The sequence below is a fragment of the Epinephelus moara genome, chromosome 24 (assembly GCF_006386435.1).
Source record: "Epinephelus moara isolate mb chromosome 24, YSFRI_EMoa_1.0, whole genome shotgun sequence".
NCBI classification, from domain to species: Eukaryota; Metazoa; Chordata; class Actinopteri; order Perciformes; family Serranidae; genus Epinephelus; species Epinephelus moara.
In genome coordinates, this window is record NC_065529.1 from 36,452,955 (window position 1) to 36,479,425 (window position 26,471).

The following is a 26,471-nucleotide window of genomic DNA, read 5'->3' on the forward strand; positions in this document are numbered from 1 at the left end:
CTCGTTTTCTTTACAGTAGCAAATCACAACAATGACCTGAAGTACTAATTTAGTGGGGGGCTTAATTTAAGAAACATATGCAAGGATTTAACACAGACATTGATCACCACCTCAGGGCAGTGTTGCGGAACAAGTATAATTATGAATAGTAGCATTGTAATAATTCATAACTTCATTTTAAACTCATTTATCATTATTAAGTAGCAGACATGACATGTGCCCCTCAGTTGTTTTTACTTACTATTAAAATTAATGTTGACTGCAGTATGTTACCAATGTTTCCAGGCCCTGGAAAAGGAAACAGGCCGATGGGTGCCATTTCAAACACAAGCAGATTGACTTCCCCCAGCCTATTTCTCTATCATTTCCAGACTTTGTTTTTCTCTGCAGAGCGTAACAATCATAACATTTTAAGAAACTCCATCAGTCTTTGCAAAACTGTATGGAACCAATGTCAGAATCCACTTTTGTAAACTATAGCTACACCTAAAATTCATGTTTCAGTTTCAATTTGGAGTATTTTTAAGTAATGCTGATACATTTCAATTAAAGGTCCAGTGTGTAGGATTTAGTGGCATGTTGTGGTGAGGTTGCAGATTGCAACCAAGTAGGGCTGCCCCCGAGTAAGAATTTTCCCAGTCGACCAATTGTCGTCAATTAGGGGCATTAGTCGACTAGTCACCCACATGTTTACGATATTAATTGGGTGCTACGCTTGTGCCTTTTCTGTGCCAGCTTTCAAGAGTGCGGTGGAGGGTTGTGTCTGAGGTTGCTAACCAACCTTAACAAGCATCATGCAGCCAACATTCCTGAAATCCTGAGTGCAGAGCTAATCTTCTTCCAGGCGCTGTTTATAAGTGCGTAGGCCTATCGTCCGTGGGACAGATGTAAATCTCTGGGTAGCCCTGCACTCACATGATCAACTTTTCCGTATTTATCAGACTGAGTATTTACAGAAGAAGGGAAAGATATCTGTCGGCTGTGATTGGTTTGTAACGTGACTCCTGTCTGACTGCTCGCAGCCTCTTCCTGTGTTTGGTCGTTTGGTCGACTATTAGTGGGCAGTCCTACAACCAAGTGAAACTTCTCCTGCGTGCCAAGAGTGTCGGAGAACTACAGTGGCCGAAGTGAAAACGTGAAAACATGAAAATGCAAAAACAGGAATGGCCCCACCTAGAGCCAGCGTTTGGTTTGTCCATTCTGGACGACTGCAGAAACAACATAGCGGACTCCATGGGAGAGGACCATATGTAGATATAAACAGCTCATTCTAAGGAAACAAAAATGCAATGATTCTTACTTTCAGGTGATTTTACACTGCTGAAAACATAGTTATGAATATTATGTACCACTTCTGCCAATAGGTGCCACTAAATCCTGCACACTGGGCCTTTATTACATTTGCACATATAAACCTAAACTTTAAGTCTCCTGAAAAATCTTGCTTCACTGTCCCTAATCCTGGCTCTCATCAGGCTGGACTATGCCTGACTTGCTGCCTGAAGATGGTGCTTCACTGCTTCACTGGAGTTGAGGGGATGGAGGAAGGGGCAGCAGATTCTTGAAGGGGACACTTGTGGGAAGGAAAAGGGTCTCATTGCGAGAGATCAGCTTGTGTAAACATTCAGGTTAATGAAGCTCAGTGGGCCTAATCCTCAGCCCTCTTTCTCACTCTCCCTCGCCCCGGCCTCAAACCCTTTCACCCCTCCCCAGGACCTCCGCCCCCCCTACCCCCTGGTTTCCACCATAATCCCTTGCAGGAGCAGGCACTGTCAATCAAAAGGACCCCAGGGAAGGAAGGCAGTGGGAGATGTGTGTGAGGGGGAATATATGTGTATGTTTGCATACAGTACCTTCATGTGGATATGGATATGTACTTGCATGCACATACCACAAACATGGCGTACCTGTGTGCACGCATGCGGGTGCAGGGTGCTTTAAGGTGGGAGGCGGTTGGGGGATTTCCACTGAGTGAGCCGCACTGCTTCAAACCATATGAGTGGAGAAGGTGGAAGGGTCCAGACCTGGACTTCGGGGTAATCAGCAACACATGAACCGTATATGGCGAAGGGGAAAAGGGGATGAAGGAGCAAAGAGGGGGAGGACGGGAAGGCGGGTTTCCAGTCTAAGCTCTCCAAATACTGACATCACACATTGTGGTCAGGCTATCAGACGAAACACACAGAGCTCGAGGATATGTTTTTATACCCTGAGACAACACCACATGATCATAATACATTGGGCATGTGGTGACATATGTGTTGGACTAATGTGGAGTGATAGCTGCTCCTTCATGTGAAAATAACATTTAGGCTACAGGTCAACAAGTCTCATAAACAATAAGCTTTGGAAGGGATTGTTATATTTCACACAGCTATGATTTTGATGAGTCATTCAAAATTGACCATTCCAACAGCGACTGCCCAATCATCTTCCAACAGCAGGTCTGAAAAGCCTTGGATTTCTCTGTATACTGTACCAAAGCAGTGTGGTTATACGCCTCACAGATATGAGTCAGTAGTGGCCTGCTACACCAACCAGTAAGTTCAGAAGGCCTTTATCCACTCATTCAATGGCTGTTAGGAGTTTGTTAGGTTTGACTATTACTGTCCTCAGGTTTACAAAACAGCGTCGTTAGGTTGGGCATAAATATTGGTTTCACATGGGACTTGAACCCTGGTCTCCTGGTTGACAGCCCTTTTTGGCAGAAAGTTTCATTTCATGGCCCAATAATGGCCTTCTCAGCATAATCGTAGGTGTGGCAGGCCTCTATTCACCCATATCTGTGACTACTGTTATTATACACTACTAAACATTTCAAGTACTTAACATTTCACATGTTAAACCTTCTCCTGGTTGTCATGTGAGAACAGAATGGTGGACAGGCATAGCAACAGTAACAAAGGGAGTGGTGCTCTAAAAAAAACTACCTATAGTACCTGTAAAGTAAATGGATGTATAAAGAGAACTGGATAGTGTTATGCAGAGCCCCATTCATTCCTATGAAAGCTGCTCAGTGGTGCATGAAGCCAAAAAAGTTCAACCGCCGCATATAAAATAACCCGGCACTGCTTCCGCACTGTGTGGCCCATAGAGCGGGCGCACTAGACCACTTAGGGGCTTACAAGCCAGCTACCTTCAGTTTAGCGTTCCACTAACTTGGATGGGGATAAAATGATTCTAGACTTTCCAAATGGTATTGCATCGAATGGATCAAATCCTGATAGTGAAACAATTCATTTCACAGAGGTGGTGATGCTCAAAAAAATTCATTCACTGATTTACTGATATCTCTTTGCCATATAAGTCAATAGGCAAGTCTTTTTGGGCTGCAGGGCATCATGTGACGGTGTAATTACACTGTTGGGCCACTACGAAAATTGACTTCAGAGCTTGGCGTACTTCCTGGGGTCCCAGTAAAGTGAGAGTCTCCTAGTACATAAGCAACCATGTTTCTTTCACAGAATACATCCACGTGAATACATTTTTATTTTAAAATATATAACTATATCTACATTTACGCCTAGTGTCCACACTACTACGGCGTATTCAAACCCCTACAACAGAGACTTTTGAAAATGCTTCTTACCCCATTTTACTTGGAAAACTTCAGGACTGCAATTTAGTCCAAACATTCAGAAACAGAGACTTTTTGAAAACAATGTTGCATTTGCTTCCTGATTGGTTCTTATCTCTCTGACCGTATTTGCTTTGAAATCACTCCCAATCTATGGTTTCCGCCACTTTAACCACCTTATACTCTTGTGATACTTTCAGTAACAGTTTCACCTCATCGTTGATCCAAGCAAAGAAATCTTTGGTCTTACTTTTAGCCATTGCTGTTCTTTCTCTGTGGTATTTCCTGCAACCAACTGGACAGTAGACAATGTGCGGTTTGGCTCTCTCAACTCATTGGCTAATCTTCCAAGAGTCCACAATGTGATATACATTTCCAGGCATGTTATTATAGATGAGGATTATTTCTGAAATGGGGCTTGTGTGTACAGAGATGGTTTTAACTTTAAAACTGTCTTTAAATGAAAACGTATTAGTGTGGATGTCGCCTCAGTCACAGAATTTGCCCTGAGGAGCTGTAAACAGTGTTAACTAACTAACACCTTCTCCCCCGCCCCCTCCTGAGCAGCTACAAACCAGCTGGGTAGTGGCCGCGACGTCATGAAACAGATACCTGAGAACGTGTATGTGTTGTTGTGTGGGCTTAAATACAGTATGTACAGCAGTTTGTGTATGGATGGATGTTGTTTTCACTTCCTCCTCGGTCAACTCCTTGTTTCTTTCTTCACAGCAACAATGCCATCATAGCCCAAGGACAGAGACTGAACTGGCCATACAACTCTACTGTTGCCATATCAGTTCCAGCTTTACATCAGGGAGGGGATGAGTAAATATTCACAGCGAGCTTACAGCGAAAATGTGCTTTAAAAATGAGACATTCAGAGCTGTTAAAGGAAATGCTAATCTTAAAAAAAAACTCTTCACTTATCTCACCTTTAAACACCATATCAAAACTGAATGGAATCATACATTTTAAGTGTGGAGGCCCCAAATACTGACAGAGCTTACATCTGGTGCCGCACACTGTTGGACTGGTAGCTTATTTTCTCAACAACAACATTCAACATTATATAATGACATTATAAGACTCAAAGAAATCAATTATAGCCTAACTTGCGGACTCACTGTGGCTGCTGTTCGTCTGTTTCAGTTTGTCAAACCTTGAATCCTGCTCTCAGCCTTATACATTCAAAACGAACATAAACCCTAATGTTCCCACTTTTGAGCCCACAATATTCTGGTTAACCCATAAGAGTTAGGGTTAGGATGCAGTCTGACTCTGGATACAGCCGCAGCATTTTTACAACTTTAGGTCATTAGCCTTGACTAAACCTTGGTTACTCATGCTTAATTATGGTATAAATGATGAGGCATACATGTTAAAAAAAAAAAACAAGTTGCAGCTTTATGGATTATTAAAGCTCTGATAGGGTGTGACAGAAAGTTTTATATTACTGAAAGATTCTGATGGTGATTCAATGAAGTGTCAAGCCAAAACACAGTTCTCCATATGGCTAAAAGAAACGGAGGAGTTGCAGGGTAATCACAGTCATTTGACCCATCATTACTGTTATTATAAAATTAGGGCTGTCAAGTGATTAAAGAAAAAATCTAATGAATTACATGCTCTGGGATTAATTAATTTAAATTAACTGCATTCGTCAACTCTTGCTGTGAAAGTATTTTAAAAAATTTCAACACAAATGAATTTTGGCAGATTTGTCGTAAAGCTGCTGGATTTTGGACACAATTGTCCTCCTGTCATCTACGACTGAAAGTGTTCCACAGTCCTTTGCAATGCATTTTGCAAGGGAGTTAGTGAGTCAGTCACAGGTGGACTTACTTAGTTAATGTCTAAACACCTGGTTGAGTGTGGCTTGACGAGGCTGGCTGCTAGCACTAGCATCAGAGGCTGTGCTAGCTTAGTCCTCCGGGTTTGCTGCTAAATGCTTTGTATTGAGGTGACATTTCAGGCTTGAAGTACTCCGATGGTACGAAAATTCCTTACTGCATAAACAGCAGAGAACAGTGCTCCTATCAGGGCGTTTTTTAAAATTGAATGTTCCATTCACAGGGCCTTGTCTGCCTCCATCATGTAACAAAGCCACTGTGGTCTTCAATAATGCACTGGGTCACAGGTCACCACGGAACGCGATTAATCAGTGTTCTTTTTTTTCTTACGCGTTTTCTGTGATTAATAAATCAAAATACCGCCTTATTTAGAAAGCCCTAATATTTATCTATGTATTTATATATAAGATATGTGTATTTACTTGTCTTGTACATCTATGTCATAATGTTTAAAAATTGCTTTTATATGAAAATGTAATGTGCAAACAGACTTCAAACTTTAACATTAACCCAACTTGTTTGTTTGGTAATATATAAAGTATCAATCTATTCTTAAATAATTAAAGGTCAAAGGTCACCATGGAACGCGATGAATCAGCGTTTGTTTTTTCTGTGATTAATTAATTAACATCTTATTTTGACAGCCCTTCACAAAATAATAACATTGCAGCTTTAAAGATTTAATCCATAGGTGCTCTGTTTTCTCACAAAAATACATGGACCACTTAAAGCAACTATTTAGAAAACATAGGCAGCTTAATTGTGATTAAAAAGAATTAAAAATAAAAGATAAAACTTTCACTAGTAGATAGGTAATGTAGAGCATGAAGGGTGATTTTAAAAGGCCATCGACAGCATGTCAAATCATGGCAGTATTAGTTTACTGGCCATATCTGGTCTTTGGTCTCTCGTTTTTCTCACAGTTCTCATTTTCCTGTCGTCTTTACAGATTTCCCTTTTGCTTCCACCAAAGGTTTGGCTGCTGTTTTATGATGGCGTAGTTATTGTGATGATGATGATTTATGTTCTAATACGCTTTTCTCTCATTTATTCCTGATCCCTGGGTGCCCATAAATCAGTGCCGATATGAAGGCCAGCTTGGCTACATGCCACTTATGACACAGCAAACACTCCTCAAGGGACATGCAGGGGCTAACAGAAAACTTAGGGGCATGAAAGACAATAAAACGGTACCTGAATATCATCAACGTCAAGTTATTTCTTTTAACGTTAAATTCGGTGACTACTACTGATGATCTAAGACCTTTTGTAGTGCTTCTCGACTCATAAAAAAATAAATCTGTGACTATTTATTACCTGCCTCCAGCTATTTACTGGCAAAGCTGTCACTGAAGTTTTTGCAGTGAGATTTGGAGGAATAAAATGGGCCCCGTTAACACCATACAGGCCGGTATGACTGAGCTGTCTGAGCTCTTCTGTCAGAGGTCTGTTCACTGAAGCCAGATGGCAGAAAGGGAGAAGGGGTGAGAGAGAGACGGATGACAGAAACGGCTAAAAAAGAGTAAGGTAGTAGGAGGACAGGATGAAAAACTGGGTGGTTTGGGGTTCCCCTGGCATTCTGCGTTACGCTAGGAACACAAACATGCACACAAACCACACACACACAAATGAACCCACACATAAATGCTGAAGTATTCAGCCCAGACTGCTGGCTCCCATCCAACATTAACATGGTACAGTCCATACCCTCGTGTGGCACCGTGGCGTAGACCGGGCCGCCCTGCCAACTTTCTTCTTCTGTGGTAAAGCTGCTGTGTGGCACCAGAGAATGAAGCCAGCAGCATCCCACTGCCCCTGCCAACTCCTTCCCCTTTTTCTTCTTCTGTGGTGCTGGAGCTGGTGTGGTGACAAGGGCAGCCTGCGATGCAGCAAGGGCCCCTCACTTGACTGAATTATCTCATCAGGGTCCTTTTATTAGGAACTCAGCAGGCTTATTATTTTTATTATTAACGGCCTGTGTTTTCATCCTCAGGATGCCAGGCTTCAGTGCACACAGCTGTTTCTCCTCAACTCCTATGTTTTCTTAACTTAAGAGGTGCTTTTGCAAAATGCCGTTCAGATATTTTTCTTCAGCATCCCCCCGCTCCGTGCCTATCTTTTCACTGGTCTGGATTTCTTTTTTTTCCCCTCTTCCTTAGGCAGGATTAGGCCAAGTTTAACAGCCATGTCTCCAGGCTGGAGTGACAGGCTAGTAAAATTATGTCGAACACAGCGAGCCAGATAATCATTAAAGTATGAAATAATAAATCCAAGTTTGCCTGGTTTGTCTCAAGAAAGGAACAACAATGTGCCTGAACATTCAGAGTGACAGTAAGAAAGCATACCTTTCTCGACAGTATAATAGTAGAAGCCTTTAGTGTGAATTCTTTGTAGGAATTGCAGGCAGCAATTATGTAATGATGATTAAATATACATCACGAAAAAGAAATAAATGGTCACATCAGAAAGAGGGATAAAGGAATTAGGACATGGACGCTTTTAAAATAGACACATTTCCTCAGAGTCTAACTGCTGAAATCCTACTGGGAAGATTTATGTGGTATATTTTTGTCTATCATTCATCACACCCCCACTGTCTTTTAGGAGAGGGTCATGAAGTGAATGTGGAGACATCAGGCTGCGAGCTAATAACCTCGTAGTGGAAGTCTGATCAATAGCACGGCTCAGGTTTCTCAGCTACATCACTGGGAGAAAGTGTAGCAGCAGCTGTTTAGAGCTTCAGGTTTGATATGAACGGCAAAGCTCACAGAGAGACATTCCTCAGTGAGGTTAAACATATGGACTCATGTAAAGGATGACAATCGGCTCAGAGGGCAACCTAGCTTTGTCTTACTGTGAATATCAAGGGCTTTGTCACTTGAGTGTAAACATATGGTGTTTTGGGACCCTCACTGAAACAACTAACCTCATGTTATGTTCAATTTATGAAGAAAACTTTACAAATTTAATATGTTGAACGAAGAATCCAAAAACAGAGAAAATTCTTGAGGAATTAAAGTCATGGGGGTCCATGTTAAACAACAGCAAAATATCTGTTCACTCACACAACTCAAGCAGTATAATCCCAACCTGGTCTCACTCCGAAGACGTCAAAATCTGGCGCTTGGGCAATTACTTGTGGCATTAGACACTGAAGAAAAAAGCCATCCTTTAACATCAGCATGATACACAGACGGTCACCGTTCTAGCTTAACGGCGCTCAGCGGTGTCAGGGGGAAACGTGGCGGTAGTAGGGCAGGTGGAAGTAGTGGTGGATCGGTCCAACAAACACCAACTTACATCCGGGAGAGTGGTGTTCACGTTCCAAACCCTGTTCTTTTTTCCTAAACCCCACAATGTGCTTTGTTGCCTAAACCTAACCATGTGCGATAGTTGTCGGAGGAAAAAAAAGTCAATCAGCATTGTTGTACTGTCGTAATGCTTATATTTTGAAAGAGACAGTGTGTAAACGTTAAATTTCCTGTGAAAACAGAAGTGTATTTTTGAAAGAAGACAATGCATGTAACAGGCAGAACTTGACACAGCATCCCAGAACATCAACACCCTACGCACCCAGGGTACTTTGCACGTCATATCTGGACGAGGAGGGTCCATGACCAAATGTCAATATGTGACGAGGTCAGAGTGAGGATGTGTTGATAATCCAAGTCTCATTTTTCCAGTCATATGTTCAGTACTTCCCAAACAGACAAAAACAGTAATTTTACCTCGCTGAACATGGGAGCTGCTGGTCTACTACTGCCTCGACTGATAGTTTGTGTTATCGGGAGACTTTGCTGTTTTAAAGTGTTCATTCGGATTCAGCAAAGTCACACAATAACACAAACGAAGTGATCAATGGAGCGGTAGACCAGCAGCTCCCATGTTCAGCGAAGTAAAACTACTGTTTTTGTCACTACAGTCCAGCTTTGAAGAGAGCATCAAAGAGTTTCACTTCAGTTCAGTTCTCCCATCAGACAGGGCTGTCCATTTGGGAAATACGGGGCATACCACTGGATAAATGAGACTTGGGATTATGCCACACGAGTTGCATGAGAGTTTGTAAAGGGACCCCTATCCGTTTTTGGAGTCTTGGTTACCAGAGGCATGCAAGAAAAACAAAGTTTTCCTCATAAATTCAACATAATATGGGGTGAGTAACTGATATACAAATGATCATTTGGGGGGTGAAGTATTCCTTCAATGTACAAAAGATAAGTAAATGTCACAAACATCTGAGGGGTGTTTATGATTTTCAAACAAAGGAGATTATGCCATAAAACAAACTGTGTTTTTCAAGTTTAAATTGGCAGACTAAGCTAGTGATAAAGCAGTACAATTCAACTCAACTATTCAAAACACAGAAACACTGCTAATACTTTACAGTTCCTGCAAAACATGGATTGTTCAACAATGCAGACCATACGCCATAAGAGCAAGGACCCTGAGTTCATGAGCTCCTTAACACCATCTGAAGACTATAATAAAGACAACCAGAAACATTTCTCACAAATCCAAACCGTACAGGGGAGCTCAAGCTGCGTTCAGAAGCAGAAAACATGATTCACACACTGAGACACGCAGACACCCCTGAAGCCGTCAGTTTTTTTATGGATCCCAAACGTCCCATTATCACAACCCTCCAGCCTGAAACAGGCGCATATTCTCCACAGCTTTGTCACCGGGCCCAGTGACTCAGGGTTAACATTGGCTATTCCACTGTGCCTATATCGCTCCCAAAACTGTTCAAACTTGTCAAAATCACTGTGTGATTTCACCACCTTCTCAGTCTTGGAGGGACTGGAGCAGTTTTCACTGCGGCCAGCACTAAATCACAAGAGTAAAAACAGAGGATGAAAACCATTTCTGGATAAGTCAGATGAAAGGGAGATATGAAAGATGGATTGGAGGAGTGCAACTCAGTGACAGATTGAGTAAATGATCTGTTGGGAACTTGTTGCTCTTGAATGATGAATATGATTTGGGTTGGTGTACTATCAGCTAAAGAGGTTCAGCTGTCTAATCCGACATTAATGGTTGAACTCGTGCAGACATTCTGTTGATGACTAAAACTGTGTGAACTCTTGTTCCATTATAGTTGGATATGCATGACATTTAGTGTCAGGAATGTTTTTTCCAAGCGGGGTAGACTTAAAGGTCCAGTGTGTCAGATTTAGAGGGATATACTGGAGCAAATAGAATATAATATAATCACCTGAAAATTAGAATGGTTGTTGTTTTCATTACCTTAGAGTGGACTATTTATATCTACATAGGGAGCAGGTTCTCATCTGTGGAGATTGTCATGTTGCACCGTCATGTAGCCCAGAGCAGACAAACCAAACAATGGCTCTAGATAGGGCTCATAAGGTGAGCACACATTAGCAGATCATCGCATAACATGAAACTGCTTTATTCTGTGTTTTTATGGGTTTTAATCACCTGGTGCGTTTGTTTTGGAGAGGAAGAGACTTTTGCAGATAATTCGGCTCCCAGTAAACACCTCCTGAATGTCTGGATCTTAACTTATCAGAGGAAAAAGGTGAGCACAGATTAGCAGATGCTGGGATGGCGGGCCCTCTCCGATGAGCCCCACAGTGTCGGTTAAACACTGATTTGCAAGATGGAACTACTTTATTCTGTATTTTTATGGGTTTTAATCACCTGGTGTGTTTGTTTTTGGAGAGGAGGAGACCTCTATGGATAATTTGGCTCCCGTAAAAACCTCCTGAACAATGAACAACCGAATTCAAACTGAGAAAAGTTTCAACTGCAATCTACAACCCTCACTGCTAGATGCCACTTTCGCTCCCTAAGTCTTACATACTGCTCCTTTAACAATTGAGTCATGCTTTACTTCTCCTTAAGCATAGCTTGATGGTGGTAAGACTACACTTGGTAAACCAAAGAGGGGGGATGGTCAGAACAGACAGTCAGTCACAATGCCAAAAAAAAACACTTAGCCTCCATCAGTCGTGGTCCCAAGACAGCTGGCTTACTTACCATCCTGGTGGTTTATCAATAAAGTGATTACCTTAACAGAAAGAACAGTGCCTTTTAAAAGCCTCTTTACTTGTCAGATAATTAAATCAGCCAATAGAGAATCTGTTCCTGATCAGATATGTGAATTATTGATGAGCCAATGGAATCTTTGGTGGGACTCTTGGGGTTATTAATAATTGACACACTCCATCTGGATTAACGTGTGCGTGTGTGTTTTAATTTGTCCCCCGTTCACATCCATATATCCATGAATCCATCATCAGTCCTGCAGTAGTCCAAAAGCACCAGCGACAATGTGGGAAAGGCAAAGTGCAGCAACCATGACTACGAATGCTCATCTGATTTTGATTGCTTGAAGATTTTTTCCCTCAGTTGTGTGCAGAGTTATTAAAACCAAGCCTTGTGTCCTTCAGTACCCAGTCTGAGTAATAACAGGGTAATGCAGTAAGTCAAACAGTCTTGTTCTAATTAGGTGTGGTTGTGTGCGGTGTTCCAGCGCCTGTCGACTGCTCACAGACATGACCATAAACACGTCGGGCCTCTGCGCTTTGTGGATTCGCAGCAGAGTCCGCAGGACAGAGATGGATCCAATAAGGCCTTTTCTCTTGTGTTTTCTTTCTGAGAGGAAGGAAAGAAAACACAACAATCACAAGGGAATGTTGGTGCAGAGAATAAAGAGAAGAGGACAGTGCGGAGGGAGCGAAGCAGTCCTAGAACTCTGTTTTTGATCAAAGATGTCCATGTGTGTTACTGTTTTATCTTTCATTCCAAGTCAGCTTCTTGGATCATGTGCACGATCACCTCCTCTTTATTTCTACTTTATACAGAATCAGGAGAAACAGCTCTTCCAAGAAACCTTGAAGAGAAAAACCTTCTTTCTTCTTATCTGCAGCCTGTGTAAAAGACATGCATTTAACAAATCACAGTGATTTTCTGCCAATGGAGCTCAATTATGGCCACTAACTGGTGTCCTTGCACAATCTGTGGTATCTGACTGACTAGTGTGGTTTTGGTTTTCATGTGGTCTGCAAAATGACAAAGTGATGCACTGGACTGAAGCTTTGAACTGACACACTATCAGCCAGTGTTTGGTTTACACCCGTACAACATGATTAAGTGATTACAGGTTGTGTAAAGTCTCAGATAAAGACATCACGTTATTATTTCCTCAGAGTCCTGAGAGACTGTTGGTGACACTTTACAATATGATACAAAATCCTGACTAGCCACTAATGAATGAATAAAGACAAAATCAGTAGCAAATCTGCAACGTAATGAATCACTTATTGAATCAAGTGCTATAGAGAAGTTAATTATTTAAGAACAGACTTATACTATTATATTACCAAACCAACAAGCCAAGTTAATGTTCAAGTCTAAATTGCATTTGCATATTAGATTTTCATATAAAAGCAATTCAGTCTGTTTTAGGGGATGATCAGACATTATAACACAGATGCAGAAGACAGGTAAATACGCATATTATTTACATAAAAACAATTATACATCCCAAAACAGACCAACAAAGAAACAACAACACTTGAGGTTCAAGTGAGAAATGCTGGATAAAAACAATCTCACCGTAGGTTCCCTTTAGTTGCTGTTATAAAGTTTTTGATCAGATGCTCAAGTTTTGATGTGCAATCTCTTTTTCAAGGGGGTGCCAACATATATCACAATAACTACAAAACAACAGAGGAGTGACAGAATTAATCAAAAAATAAAAATAAATACAACTTTAAATACAGTAACTTACAGATAGACAACACATTAAAACAAACAACAACAAAGAAAGACAAACCACAAATATGAATCAATTAAAATTAGTGAACATTACAACCATAAGATGGCCAAAGTGGCCAATGATAGATAACGGTAGAGTGGAGGTGGATCACCAAATACAATCAAACATCATATAAAAACATACAGACAGCTTCATTGATTACAAAAGCAGTCTGTCTCAAAGTAACCACACGATCTACATCAGCAGATGAACTTTGATTAGTTGTTGAAGAAATGTAGATGTTTCCAATTTTGACCTTCTTCTCCTTTTAAGGACTTATTGTTCATGCTGGGAGTTTCAAGGTTTTGGTGGTGGGGGGGAATAAAGAACGTCCACTGCCAGACAAATTTTGAGAATATAACACCCAATTTCCTGCATTCTGTTTAATATTAATGCACCAATTTGTGTGTTTTCTGCATCAAATAAAGGTCTAAATGTCTTTAACTTTGACTTTTATCTTGCATATTGTCAGACTTCCCTTAATCACTATTTACTGAAACAGATGACCTTCTCTTTGGAACAACCTACTTCTATCTCTGCAATCATTATCTACATATTGTTATTAAAAAAAAACATCTGCATCTGAAAAGGACTGTAATTTCTCTTTTTTAATTACTCAGTCTTTGCTTTTATTTTATCTATTTTTTGGGTTCTAACTTCTCCTGCACAATGTTTTAACTTTTAATTTCTTTATTCATATCTTTTCTAGGCATGCATGTGCAAATAAATAAACAAAGCCACACGGTGATCAGTTTTTCCCCCTTATTTTTGTTTGTTTGTTTGTTTTGGAATATTTTATTTTAGTTGTGCAAGAACAGTACAGAAAACAAGGTGGTAACTTATAACAATAATGATGATGATGATGATGATGATAAATTTCAATTACAATAACAATATTGATAATAATAGTTACATTAAAAAAAAACAAGACATTTCTTATGTCATGGCACACTTGTCATCAAAATACTGCAACCATTGTAACTGGACATTAGTATTTATTTACACTGGAACCAGTGCAAAGCTACTGAATTTTAATAAGTTGAGCTAATTAAGAAAGATTCAAATAAATCATTCATAATTAGCTCAATTAGGGCACACAAAAAAATAATCAATCACTTTTTTCTCATTATGTTTATGTGAGGAATGATTTTTGTGCGGGCTAAAGTAAAACTGATGTTGATTATTTAGCAGTTGGCTCCTGATTTGTGCTTTACTCATTCATTGGTATCTACTCAGGCTTTTGCGCACCTCATATCAAAGTGTTCTTCATCTCTTCAGCTCTTTGTGGGCGGAGTTTTCACACACTTTGCAGTGACAAGGCAATGTGCAGCAAGGTGAGGCCTCGGTGAAAATCCACCGCCTGGAGCCACCAAGCAAGACCCAAGAGGAAATGAACACATCGCTCCTTTTTTCACACCTTTACCTTTGCCTTTCCCTCCCTCTGTCTCTCCCGCTCATTCACCCCAGGCATTGAACTGATAATCTAAAAGGTCACCTGTGGCCTCCTTCTCTCGCCCCTCCCTTCTCTTTCTCTTCCACAGTGAGAAAAAAAAGAAAAAACAAGCCTGAGGGAGTTTCAATCCTCAACACTCAGGGCAGGTAACTCTGGGAGTCAAACAAGTGTCTCTTCTTCTCATTGCAACATCATTTCCTTGTTCAGCCAGATCCTTTTCTTTAATGAAGGTGAAAAGGTGAGAGATTATTCATCTGCTGACTGCGCAAAGGTTATTTACAGTTCACTGGGCTCTGTAAGAGCTCGGTCTCTCAAAATGTAGTAAGATAAGAACAATGTTTACAAATGCAATCACATGCTGTATGCACTAAAAATGGAAACACATGAAAGATGAAGTAGCCTGCAGCAGAGATAAAGTGGTGGAAAGAGCTTATTGTGCAACATTTTAGTTTCACCATTTTTTTTCTTTTTTTTTACCTTAACCATGTCGACTTTCAGATTTGACCATGAACAAGTTAAACTTTTTATATGACACATTTAGAAACAGGATATATTCATGTTCATATCCAGTATATTGTGTCCACGACAAGTAATTGTTGACTTAGCAACTTCCACATAAGCAATTCCAGACACCTGATGCCAAAAGCCACCTTTCACGGTGGTATGATACACCACTGGTCGGCCTCAGGTTGAAATGCTGTGAGTATCGACATAATATGAGGAGCTGAAAAGTCCCTATAGGGTGGACAGGAGGGTTGGTGGATGGGTCTAACACACCCTGGACTTTCACCTGGGAGTCTGGTGTTCACTTCCCATATGTTTTTTTTTCTAAATCTAACCATGTGCTTTTGTTGATGTCCCAGTGTTGGTTGTGGCATCCAGGAATGTCAATTGCAGACGCAGGAGAATACCTAACGCAAAATATGTAGCGTGAAAGGCAGCGATATGTGACGACTTGAGAATGTGTTGGTAGTCCATGTAAAGTGACATGGGCGCATGATGATGGGTGCTGAGGGTGCTGTGCAGTATCCCCTATTGACATTGCTCGAAAAACACAATCTGTAAATAGTTGGCTCTTTTACCATAACTCATGGGCTATCTGAGGATTTGTTTTAAATTTTGGACAGCATGTGATAAGGTGCCTGTCAGAAAATGTATGAAAGAAGATGTTTGAAATGTGCGAATTTAAGTAATTCTGATCTGACGTGACAATGTCATTGCGTCAGGTCAACGTGCAAGGGTCAGGGCCAGCTGGGAACTGCCCATTGGTCCGACATCCCATTGTTCCGACCATATTAAACCCATTGTTCCGAAGTCTCGTTGTTCCGAAATCATCATGATGCCCTGTGGTTAAGGTCTGGTTAGGTTTAGGCACAAAAACCACTTGGTTAGGGTTAGGAAAAGATCATGGTGTGGGTTAAAATGAAAAAGAAAGTGGCAAACACATAAGCTGTGAGCCTGCTTCGCCTCAAGCCTTTCCCAGCTGACCCAAAGCCGGTCGCGGCGCACCATCAAGGTAGAAATACGCCCGCCGGGAGCCGTTCAGCACCGCGGACAGTCGGACTAATGGGATGTCGGACCAATGGGCTGTCGGACCAATGACATGGACCCGGGCCAGCTCAAGGGTCAGCTAAACTTGGGGAGAGATTTGCGGTAACAGGAGCTAATAAATAGCATGGACAGTCTGAACTGGCTGAGAAAGACTATGAAATATCCTGGATGCTAAGGACTTCCTCTGCGAGGGTATATCCATTTGTTTGGCAGCTAATTATGGAGTAGATGTAACATTATGATCTGACCAGAGGATATGAGCTGCTTCAACTAACTAAGTCAACTGGATGTCCGACACCGTTCAAACCGAAATATTAGAAACTTTGGCACGTGCAGTCTGGAGAGAAATTGCATCTGAAGTGAGGGAGGGCGCATTCTTTGGACTAATGGAACCACCGATGTAATTACATGTAACCAGTTCTCCTGTTGCTCCGTAACCCAATTGCCAGAACACATTTTCAAAATGTAGGTTTCTGTAAACCACAGATATGTAATGTTTGTACATTATTATGTAGCAGATATGCTGATGTGTTTTTTTACATTTCAACAAAGCTTTAGTTAATGTGTGGTTGTGGTAAGAATAACATCATGTTTTGGATTACAGTGCCTGCTTGTGGGGGCACAGCCACGGCTGGAAATGCTGTCAATGTTTCGCTAAAAAAACAACCAGTTTTGTTGTTTGGTGGTCTTGAACAGTGCATGCAAAGTCATGTGCACACATTTACACACTGCAACACCCCCGTGAATTAAAAGTGACGTCTCTACACTGCACACAGCACCTCTCCAGTCTGCGATTCTTCATATCAGATTATACCGAAAGAAAGCGACAAATGATCAGATGCAGGTGAGTGACTTTTCAGTTTTGACACTTTCCTTCCTGTAAGCAGAGAACATCCATTTCCTTTTTTGCAAGAGGGACATCTTAACAGTGTCTCTCCTTCATTCATTAGCTTCCTGTTCAGCTATCACTTTTCAAATCATTGATTTGCAGCGATAAATTCTGTGGCTTTGGGTGAGCTTTTGGTGAGAGGGACGAAAGGTCAAAGGTCAAGGGTAGGTCACCCTTCCAGATTTTTTTTGGACTCAATCAATATTCACAAAGTCAAAGCAGCGACAGTAATTTGTCTTGTTTGGTTTTACTATCAATAGCCCACTTGAAGATACTGTTCCTCACTGAATAAGATTTTCTCCAGTGCTTCGAGTCCGTCAGACTTACAACATGAAACCGCAAAGTTATGTGTAAACCACAATTCTGCATAAGAAATGAAGTCTTCAGTTTCTCTTGCACACAGGGTCTTATATTACCCTCATTAAAATAGTCTGTTTTCATATTTTTCAGACAGACAGACAGACACACTGTAACATTATGCACGGCTCTAATGAACAGAGGGGATATGAAAAATAAATGTTAGTTTTAACTGTTGGATTGTTTCAGAACTGTCTGTGGGTGAAATTCATTTCACCTCAGGCTAGAAACAGTGTGTTAATGAGCACAAACATAAAAGAAAAATATATTTTTACATTAAACCTCACAATTTAGGGCAGAAAATATTTGTCGTACACAGCAAGTTTTTAAAATATGTAAAATTAATGACAACTCAGGGGTTGTTCCACAATATATGAGTCTTGGTGTGTAGTGTTTTTTAATATTTTCCTGTCCTTTGACCTCGGTACAGTACGATCCAGCGGTGAGAAGGAGCTTCGACACTTTTCGGTCTTTCCTAAGACTCAAATCTGTTTCAGATTGCGAGGCAGCGGGGCTTCTGTAACACAGGAAGCCATGAGAAAGTATTTGGGATCGTCCCCTTTCATACAGAAAGAGACACCCTACTGCTTGTAATCATTCACTTAAACTCTCTGTTATTCTCGACCACTCTTTGTTACTCCTCTCTATCTTATTTGTTCATGTTTTTAGCGTTTGTTTGGTGAAGATTTGAGGTGTCTTAAAACGAGGTCCAAACTGACGAGGAAAAAAGAAGTGAGAATACTTTGTTTCTGTCCTCTGTGTCTTCGCTCTGTAGCTCCTAATGATTTCTTTCTCTCCGTAAGTGAATATGTCCCTTCTTCTCTTCGTCTTTTTCTTGCCTTCTCCCTTGATCTTATTACTCTTCATCCCCTACAACTCACTTCCTTTCGCTGACAGTGATTCGAACTTTATCTCGCCTTCTAAAGGCAGAAAACACGCAGACATGCACATACAGGTCATGTAATGAACTCTTGCTTCCTTCAGCCTTCCAGCGATGGGAATCCAGCACAACACAGGCAGAAATGACATCATGCAGCACCCTCACAGGTCAAGTATAATCCCTTATCGTTATAATAACAGACACACAAACCAACAAAAAGGTTTGAATGGTTATAACAGATAAAATAAATTAATGAATGAAATAACTTCTGCTTTCAGTTGTGTCTTAAAAACAACCGATGTTCTTCTCATGTGATGTTTGTCATTAAAGGTTTGTTTCCTGCACGTTACTCATATTGCTGATTGATTTGTTCTGTTGTGTTGCCACAACAAGACAGCCAGTTGGTACTTTCTTTAACTATGGTCATATTTCTTTTTTTTTTAATAAAGCAGATGCTATGTGATTGCACTTGGCAGTACTTTACATTGCATTACGATGCGATGAGTAAGATGGGATCAAATAAAGCAACAGTCCCTTTGTCATGCTCAATGCGACTGCCACAGGGCAGCTAATTTAATTGCAATTATATAAACGATACATGTGAAATCGAATATTTGTGAGATGCGCGTTTGAAGATATCACAAGGATGAGAACCATCCTCGCCTTCATTTTATATAAACTGATGCAAGAACATTGATGAGCTTACGTTCTGATACACAGGAAACTTTCTTTACTGAACCACCGAAGACTTTCCTATGAATCACACGGGACTGTTTTGTTTCGGTTCAGCATGTGCTTCAATGTAATTCTGTTAATTGTCAGTGAAAAGATTATTTTTCTTTTTCCTTTCTTTTAAATCACCACTTAAATCCAGACTGAAATGATGCCATGAGACAGACATTCATGGTCCCCAGAGGAGGAATCCAAATGAATCCTTTGCTGTCACTCACATACTAGCAGGTGGACAGTTTTGGCTAAAAAAGTTTTGGCTTAAAAGCCTAGTCCGTTTTACTAGCCTGGTGTGGCTACACGTTTAGACAAATATATACCTGTCTCAATTAGATGCCTGGTCTGGTTGCCAAGCAGCACATTTTTTTAATATAGATAGATAGAAGTTCTTCGGATGTATACAACCAGATTGTTGGCCACCTCAAATTATGCGTCTAATGCTCGATTACCCTGTAAGTTATTCATATTCCTTAAGTCCATAAGGGTCCTCAGATCAAAAAAATCAAAAGGAATTTTCATAATAAGTAATCCAAGTTGTGAGTATTGTTTTAACAGGATTAACTGGGGTTGTGTTGGTATGCCGGGTATTGTAATCCTAGTGTGCTGTAACTCATTCTCTGTCTGATGCTCTGTCTGTCAGATTATGAAATGATTCATAACTGATATATTATCTATAGCCTAATTCTTAAACAACTGTAACCATAATTGTAGATGACAGACTTACAGACTGGATACAGGGCTTTTTAAGTAGTAGGAAACAGGTGGTGGTAAATGGTGCCACTTCTGTCTGGAAACTGGTGACCTCTGGAGTTCCACAGGGATCTGTGTTGGGGCCTGTACTGTTTGTTGTTTATATAAATGATTTACCAGATATGTTACAATCTGATGTGTATCTTTTTGCGGACGACACTAAAATGTTTAGAATAATTACTAAGGACACCGACAAAGCCCATCTTCAAGAAGATCTCAATAGCATGAGTAACTGGTGTGATGAGTCGTTTTCATAAATTTCATTAAATAATTACTGCACTTATTGTATTTTGGAGTTATTTATATTACTCAAGTTACTGTGTTATTTATTAATGGGTACATTATTTATATTATTTATTATTTAAGTAGAAATAGATTCAGCATTATTGAGTTACTGGTAAATTATTATTTCATTATCATTTATAGTACTTTGTATATTGTTTCATTTGTGTTTCTTTATGTGCAGTGTTTAAATGGCTTCATTATGTTCCCTTGGTTGTGAGCTAATTGGTTCCTACCTGCCCTTGTTTTGTAGGTACTTGTGTGAGTGAGACACAAGAGAGAGTGAGTGCCTCGTGCTTAACACTGAAAAGAAGTCGCTGTACCCCTAAGCTGGGATGTGTTAGCACTGTCTTGCCATGTTGGTTAAAATTAAACGAAGAGGAAGAAACAAATGTTGTAGCCTGCTTATTACCCACAGTCCAGAAGAACTGGGGAACACCAGCAATCAAGAAAAGAGGTTTACACAAGTAAAAATCATACTGTCCCATATGGACGCCTGTTTATTTCAGCGATTAAAGCAAATAATAGCCCGGGCTGTTAATTGAAGTTTTATAGTAAATGCCAATGTTGACAGCGATTGCATCATATAGATCCACAGTGCCCAGTTCAATAACTTTGGTGACCCCCTGAATTTTCACCACCAGATCAAACAGAAGAGGTGAGTTAGTGAAGGAGATTTCAGCAGGGCCAGAAGAAATGCTGACAGTGAATGTCTCTGCAAACCAGGGATGTGTTACATTTGTACGTTTCATATGTGTAGGATTTGTTTACATTTTTATGTTTCAAGTTATAATTTTATATTGACAACATGGTATTAACATGTGGTTAAATTTAGGCACAAAAATCACAACTACACACAAACATAAACACCCACTTTTGTTGGACTAGAACGATGGTCTGTTGCTTGGCAGCCATCTCCTCTAAATGTCACGCCATGGTGAAATTATCCTTGAATGGAAAAGTGACATTTGTTCAAAGTAACTTGGGGATAACATTTTGTTGAGCTCACATTTTAGTTTGAGCTGTAAAAGGCTGTAAACTCTCACCCTCTTGACCTCATCCAACTCTGCTGTTGAAACTTTACAGTTGTCATTGACTCGATGCTCTTCCTTTTTCCCTGTTCCTCTTAAAAACCATTGAGGAAAATCATCCAGTAAAGTATCATCATCATCCAGCGATGTCACTCCTCTGTCACCACCAACCACTCAAAAAAATCCTACACATTGTCAACAAAACAATAGGCCGTGTTGTTGTGAAACTATTTCACACCATTCCTCGAGTCACATGGCCGGGGCAGAAACACAATACTCTCGACACGCCTCGTCTTTGTCAGAGAGAGAGTTTAAAAAATCCCTACGCTTTCAAGCATGGATCCCAAAGTCTGATGCTTTCTGCTCCGTCGTGGGAACTTGTAAAGCTACGTGTGAACGGATCTGTCTCACCTCTGGGCCTGTGCGCAGGAAATAGAGGAGTTGAAAGTGTGTTTTTGTGTGTCTGCTCAGGGTGCGGGGTGGAGGGTTTCAAAAAGCTAAAAGTTGTGGAATTCTCTCAGGAGATCATCCATCATATGAGAAAAAGGAGCCTGGCTGAGGTTTTGCTTTATTTGCATTCATGTGGGAATTATAAATCACCAGAAGTGAGAACAAGTGTCAATCGTCTGAGCTGTCGCTTGAACACCAGCTGTGTTTTTCGAAACATCTGTAGTTCAGTTTTCTTAAGATAGACAGGAGTTTATAGCGTTTTTTTTTTTTTTTTTAGGGTGGTTGCACTTTTTGTACTAAGTGGGCTTTCTGTCATTGGCTGTAATTGTTGCTGATGAAAGTGACATCTGTTGATCCAGTGTTGACTCTTGTACCGTGTAATACATGGAGCAGATATGTAAACTATTTTCACACAGGTTGACACAGCCACTGCTGTTTTTGTACGCATGGGAAAACATACAGAAGAGTCAGGTGAATACCTGCCCCGAGGATGTTCAATTTCACATATCCGCTCAGACATTCTTTTAAAAGGTTTAATGTTGTGTGTTGCAGTTTGGTGAGAAAGGTTTCAGCCGATCAAACACTTTCTCACGGTTCATCAGTGAAGCAAAGGGCTGGCACAGAGGACAAGTCTGACATTTAGAATCTATCTACTGGGTAAACAAACAGAAACATTAATGGGGTTGAAAGACAGCTGCCGGGATGACAGTAGTCGTCAGCTAGTGTGTTTAGTGAGGATTAAATTGATGCGGTGATTTACAAGTCATGTTTCAGCCCGCTATGTAGCTGAGGAACAGAAACAAAATAAAAAAATTTAAAAATACTTTAAGTGAAAATGAAAATTATCTAGGCATCTTGCCTTAGACAACTCCTCTCTGACAACTTGGCTAACAAACAATAATCAAAAAAAAAAAAAAAAAAAAATCATCTCTTCTATTTCTTCTTTTTTTTTTTTTGTACTGCGCCCCTGATGACTTCTGCCTTTTCATTTTCTCTTAATCTAATGCTCTCCACATACACTCCCATATATCCATCAATGCTTGAGTATGTTTTGACTGTGATGATCATTTACTGACGAACACACTTGGGTAAACTGCAATGCCAGGACTCGAGTTGGTACCCCTATTAGATCTATGAATCAGTTTAACATTATGTTTGTTTTTTTTGTTTTTCTAAATTTTTCTAAAAAAAAAACACACTTTAGTGTCTGTAGTTTCTCAATAAATCAATTAATAATTTGGTTTATAAAATGTCAAACAATTGTGAAAAATGTCCATAGCAGCCCAATGTATTTATTTATTTTTATTGAATTTTATTTTATTTTATTTTTATTCCATTTATTTTTTTATTTATTTGGCATAATTTTATTTTTGACACAACTTGCAAGTACTAATCAATAATTGTTTACAATATCACAACACATGTATATAGAAGGGCAATATCAGACATTTAAATAAACAAAACAGAGCATAATTACAAAACAAAACAACAAAAACTGTCTGACCTTCTCTTAATAACACCATACCAACATACAGACATAAAGAAGTAACACAACATATACACCTGCACCTTTTAATCATTCCTCGACCATGACCTTCCCCACCCCCGTGGATCTTTCTCTAAATTCTATTATACATGTGTAAAGTTTCTCAAACGTGCTCTATAGAGTTTCACTGAAGACAAAATATAAATGCAAATTCATACCATTGTTCTAGCTAAGTTGAGTGCCTCCTTCCAAGCCTCAAGCATGATGTAACCTGCCCCCTTCATCCTAGCAATGATATTCAGTTTATTATCACAATTAAACAAAAAGAAGAAGAAAATCTTCACAGCTGAGAAGCAAGAACTAGATAATGATGTATGCTCATAGAAGATATTAATTTCTGTTGATTTATAATTTGTCCCTTTGAATGAGACATACAACCAATGGACACAATATTATGAACACTTGGACAACACAATGCAACAGACCTGCATTGTTTACTGAAACTGTGAAGTGAAGTTTGTGTTGAGCCGTTGCTGAAACTGTCAGAGAAGTGCTGAGTCACTCATTGATGGCAGTTTTTGGGGTCATGCTTTGAGGTGACTGTGCAGGCGGAGATGAATACCATGAACACCTTGCAGCGCAGTCTGACACAGCAACAGTACAAACCACAGACTCACAAATTACCTGAGATGAATCATCATCTCTCCGAGACAAAGGCAGCATTTATTGCAGAGCAGTTATAATGGATTGCACTGTGTCATGCAGATACTGACTGCGTCCGAAATTTCACAATATCATGCTGTTTGGTTCCTTAAAACAGTATGTGAGATATTTTAGTATGTCCTCAGTACAAAACCAATAGTACGTCAATTGTATACTGTTTCCAGTGAAATTACAGTATGTAAACACTTGACACTACACTGGCGTCAATAGTCCACAATGTAATGCAATCAACACATTCCCACTCCTAATTCATCAAATATCACCGCTTAGTCAGTGGGCTTTCACGTCTACATATTACACACTAGGTATCTTATTGCGTTGCATTGACATTCAGGGACGCTGTGTCAGTTTACGCCTGTTAAATGCATTGTGTCTTCCCTAAATATACTTCAGTTTTCAAAGGAGATACAACTTCTGCTCGTTAGATGAGCACAGTCTTTTTCAAGATAGACTTACATCAGTAAATATATAAATATAACAAATACACAGGGTTAGATCTAGAAAAGAATATGGTTTGGCTTTACATTCATAGGGGAAGGGAACACCAGCCTACTGGGTGCAAGTCCAGTGTTGTTGGACCCATCCACCAGCCCTCCCGCACGTTCTATGGGGACTTTCCGAGCCCAGTCTCCCTCCGAAGTTGTCGAAATCCGGCACCTGGGCAGTGACTTGCGGCGTCAGGAACCAACGAAGAATGGCGTCTTCTAACGTCAGCATGATACACGGTGGGACAAGGACGAAAGTTAAGGGGGCGAAAGTCCAAGCGGGGCAGGCGGCAGTGGTGGTTAATGGGTCCGACAAGCATCGACTTCCACCCGAGAGAGTGGTGTTTGTGTCCCACAAGATTATAAAGTCAAACGCTGTTCTTTTTTCCTAAAACTAACCACGTGTGTTTGTTGTTGAAGGAAAAACAAAAACGTCAATTCATATGTGGACGTGGAAAGTCCATGACCAAAACGTCAATATGTAACAAGGTTGGAGTGAGAATGTGTTGACTTTCTAGGTACTTAAATTACGTTGTTGTTGAGTGGTGTTTCAAATTGACGCAACCTAACGGACTAACGTAGCGCTGTGAAAGGTTTTTTGTCAGTGTCTGACATGGAACTCATCAACCAAGTGGCCATATTGGATGCCTTCGGAATGAGAACAGGTTGATGCAGAAGATGAAAACGCTCATAACAGGCAATAATGCTATGAGCTTTCAGTTTGCTAGGCGTACTTTATTTTCAAAATTATTTCTAAATTGCCAGTAGAGCTGAGGTTGTCATGGGTTACCATGGTTATGCACCTTCAACTGGCAAGGAGGTTCTCAGGAAGTGATATTGTGTTTACAGCTCAGTGCATTTACAAAGAAGCATTTATTCACACAACATAATACACATATGAAGTATGTAGTGTGTTGTATGCAATGTCGGACACAGTGTGTTGGTCCTCAGAAAGCCGCGCAGCCTTGCTTCCAATTGTTCCCAGTGGCAACTTGTGGTATTGCAGTGAAAAATCCCCTGTGGCCCAAAATAGTGTTTTCCCCGTAAAAGAGACGTCTATAAAACTGCAGACAGGACTCCTCGATCTGCAAACAAGGTCAATTATGTGTCTTTCTGTTATGAATTTTTTACCCATGGAAGTTTTATATTTGTGAACTTTTCCTTGAGCCAAAAAAGGCAATTTAAAAACCACAATGTTACCCTAAAAGTAAATCAAGATGCTCGAAACATTTTTGCGTATGCACCAGGCGAGCAGCTCCATTGCAGTGAATAGGTGCCATCTGGTATCAAGTTATTATAATAAATAAAATATAAATATAAATAATATATGGTGTTTATGTTATTGTGTCCATCCTTACATATACGTATGAATTGAGTTCCTCCTGAAGTTCTCTACTGTTGCATCCATATTTCATTACCTAAACATAACGGACATTACAGACTAGGCAGCATCTAATAATAATTGATATGTCTAAAAATTCTGGAACCTTCCACACTGTAATTGTCACATGTGCATTTCTAATGCTATTTCTCATGCTGTACACACATGAGTCATTTTATACAGTATATCAGACCGGTGGAGCAGCTCCCGCAGGCTGAGGTTTCATCCCGCTGTGGAACCGACTCTGTCTGAGGCTTACAGCCTGAAACATCTGTTGTAATTTCTGTCAAATTGAACTTTTATTACCTGGTCATTAAAGCCGCAGCAATGGCAAAACCAGATGGGTTCTTGCTGACCTTACAACTGCTTCTTTTTTATGGTGTTGGTGAAAATTGAACCAAAGGAAGCCGTGCGCTTTATAAAATTAAGGCAATCATTCCCACATTCCTGAGACATGGGGGGCACTGAGGAGGGCGAAGAGAGGTGCAGAGCAGCTACGGAGGGGGAGTAAATATGTGTGCCTTTTTTTTTCTCTAAGTGTGTGTGTGTGTGTACAGTACATGCACGTCTTCATGGGTGGATCACTGTGCAGGGTGGAAATGGATTGAGTGTAATGGCTTTTTAACGTTGTGGTTATGTAAAACAAAATCTGTAATTATCTGTAAAATACAGTGACGAGAATACAGATACATCAAAAACTATTTCTTACATAACCATTTTTTTTTTATTTTTTTTTTTAAAAAGGAAGAAATCTGTCCAAAAATCTACTTGTTTTTTAAAAATCTGCACACCGGGTGTGTCTCCATACTGC